The sequence below is a fragment of the Coenobita brevimanus genome, chromosome 87 (assembly GCF_032717465.1).
Source record: "Coenobita brevimanus isolate Jiangsu-jjx chromosome 87, ASM3271746v2, whole genome shotgun sequence".
In the NCBI taxonomy this organism is placed as follows: domain Eukaryota; kingdom Metazoa; phylum Arthropoda; class Malacostraca; order Decapoda; family Coenobitidae; genus Coenobita; species Coenobita brevimanus.
The window spans coordinates 28,453,128-28,456,432 of NC_137040.1; the positions used below are offsets into that span (position 1 = coordinate 28,453,128).

Sequence of the window (3,305 nt, forward strand, 5' to 3'; positions counted from 1 at the left end):
GAGTACCGCACCAAAGACTTTTATGGAAGCTGTACTATCAAGGAGGTATCCAGGGCAATCTCCACTGTTGGATGCAGGATTTTCTCAGAAAAAGGGAAATGAGAACAATATTAAGGGGAAATTACTCATCATGGAGGGAAGTGACCAGCGGAGTTCCACAGGGCTCAGTTATGTTTTTAATATATATAAATGGCATAGATAGTAATATTGGAAATGGAAGTTATCTAAATATGTTTGCAGATGATGCAAAAATTCAAAAGAAAATTACTAACATAGATTCTTGCAAAGAGCTGCAAGAGGAATTGAACAAGCTTCATGAATGGAGCAATAAATGGCAAATGGAATTTAATATGGATAAGTGTCATGTAATAAAATTTGGTAAAAGTGAGAAAAGACCAGATTGGTATTATAAGTTAGGAAGATCAACCCTACACATATCAGAAAAGGAGAAGGACCTAGGAGTAATTATCAGAAACAGGCTATCTCCTGATGATCACATCAGTGAGAAAGTACGAAACATGTATACATTGCTTGCTAATGTGAGAATAACATTCACATATAAAAATGAAGATATGCTGAGGAAGATATTCATCAGACCAACTTTTGAAGTATGCATCACAGTAGTCTGGAATCCTCATCTCAAATAACACAGATAAGATTGAAAAAGTACAACGGGCCACTACAAGATGGGTACCAAGTTTAAAGGATTTAAGTTACTGCCATACCACGTTGAGTACACCGCTTCCCGTCCGATCAGCGAAGTTAAGCAACGTTGGGTCCGGTTAGTACTTGGATGGGTGACCGCCTGGGAACACCAGATGCTGTTGGCATCCCTACATGTCAAGTGGTTGGTGGAGGATTAGTGCCCCTCCCTGTAAAACAATTAACTCTAAGCCATTGGCCACCCGTCTGGGATACATGGTGTCTGGCAATGAATGAAAAATGAAGTTACTGAGAAAGACTGGAAAGATTGAATTTACCAACGCTGCAGGAGAGGAGGAGGAGACATGATTATGCTATATAAATGCATATCAAGGGAACAGAAAATAGACATAAATGAATATATATCATATGTGTGAAGCATCAGCAAGAGGACATTGCAAAATGCAGCATAAAAAGAGAGGTGATAAAGATGTAAGGCAATTCAGTTTCCCTAATAGGACAATAATTGATCAGTGGAATGCACAACCGAATGAGGTAGTGTGTGCCAAAACTATTTATAATTTCAAGGATATGTATGATAAAAATGGTTTAGTACACGGGACAGTACGAGCTTAACTCATTCCTGTAAAGATACAAAGCTAAGGCAATCCTCACGCCTAACAGATTAGATAACTCGTCCCCAGATGATTAATAATAACTATGTTTATCCAACCTAACTCATTCATACCTTAGAAATTCGAATTTTTACTGCTTTCCGCCCAACCTAATTTAATTTAAGGGCGGAGACTGCCCGAGAAAGCTTTGAGACGAATGATAAGAGAAGCCGGAATGACCATTTGTCGCTTGTAAACAAAGGGCGAGAGGCTCCGATCATGTTACCCCTACAGAGATCAGAGGACAAATGGCATATTTGTGGCGGCCTCTGGCAACCCTCGCGCATGCGCCGTAGGGGGCGGACAGGGGGACAGATTATTATAACGCTACACCGGTATCTGCAAGCAGCACTGCATCATAAACATACAACATAGTTGAGATATTCCATCCATTACCATTCATTAGCAACGCCATCCCTCTCCCCATTTCTCGTGTTTTTACTTCTCTCATCACTCCATCCATACATATATTGAACAACTATGGGGACATCATACAACCTTGTCGCACGCCCAAACCGATCGTGAACTATTCACATAGATGCCCATTAAACCTTACACATGCTTCACTACCATCATAAAATCTCTTGACAGCACCTATCAGCTTATCATCTACATGTACATGCGCAAAACTTTCCATAATCCATCTCTGTCCACTTTGTCATATGCTTTTTCCAGATCCATGAATACCATAAACACCTAATGGTCCTTCTCACAAGCCTTCTCTGTTATCTGTCTCATTGCAAATATTTGATCCACACATCCTCTGTCACTCCAAAAGCCACCCTGTTCATCACTTACTAGGACTTCTGATAACTTACTTTATAATAATTCTTCCATATACCTTCCCTACCACACACAATAAACTTATCCCACGATAATTCTTGCACTCATTTTGCTCACGTTTATTTTTGTACAGGGGTACAATCACAGCCATTTTCCACTCTGCTGGCACAGTTTCTTTCATCCATGCCTTCTTATATATCTCCAACAAGCACTTCATTCCACTTCTGCACTATACTTGATCATCTCTGCATACACCTCATCAACCCCAGCTTCTTTCCCATTTTTCTGCTGCATCACAACACTCTTCATCTGTGCGAGCATCACGTCTCCTGGCACTGCATTCCTTCTAAGCGCACCCCCCAAACAAATAATGTTCACAGCCGCTATGCTTTCTTTATTCCTATTCATCAGGCTTTCAAAATATTCTTTCCATCTGGTCCTTACTTCATCCCCATGGGTTAATAATCTACCACCTACATCCTTCACATCATCACAATTTTTTCTGCTTTCACTTTTACATTTCCGCACCTCTTTCCAGAATAACTTCCTATTTTCAGAGTGGTTTGCATTCATTTTTCTTCCTAGATCATCATTTAACTCCTTTTTCCTCTTCACTATATATATATAAATTAATGTTTTAAGTTAACACTCGGTTGTAAAGCAAATTGGCAGCTGAATTTGAAGAAGCCAAAACGTGTAGATGGTTTGGCATGTGACGAAGCACCAGAATTCCAGAGGACTGAATGATGTACGAATGATTAAGTGGTACATTCTACTCGGCATGCTGTTCATAGTTTTCCCAGTATCAAATACTCTGTCTTTATATATCCTACTTCATGATGTTTCTAGGTGGGGAAAGCGCCTGGGTGAATCCTCACTTTTTACTATTTTTGTCTTTATTTCAGGACCGCTCATATCAGTTCCCCCCTAAATCTGCAGCTGATAATATCCCGGAACTTTGCTAAACTAGACGGCACCTCTCCCTTGTATGTAAGCAAGGAAAATATGCTATGGTTTTCGTTAGCCTGGCCAGTTCCTCATGATGCCCCATACACTCCTCAGGTTGATAAATGTCTGAGGAGTATATCACAGGTGGGTAAGAGAATTTAACCTTTTAGCTTATTACATCGTTTATACGAAATCACCTTTAATCTGAGTAACAATGACTGCAGATAGCAATATTTTTGAAGATATCGTTGTAGTAAC

The 3,305-nt window shown here is 39.8% G+C and overlaps 1 non-coding gene across 1 annotated transcript; it reads left to right on the forward strand.

Moving 5' to 3' along the window:
- Positions 1-711: 711 nt before the first annotated feature.
- LOC145411072 (5S ribosomal RNA) lies at positions 712-830 on the forward strand. Its single transcript, XR_013899365.1, has one exon. It is a non-coding gene; the product is annotated as a 5S ribosomal RNA (ribosomal RNA).
- The last annotated feature ends 2,475 nt before the right edge of the window (positions 831-3,305 follow it).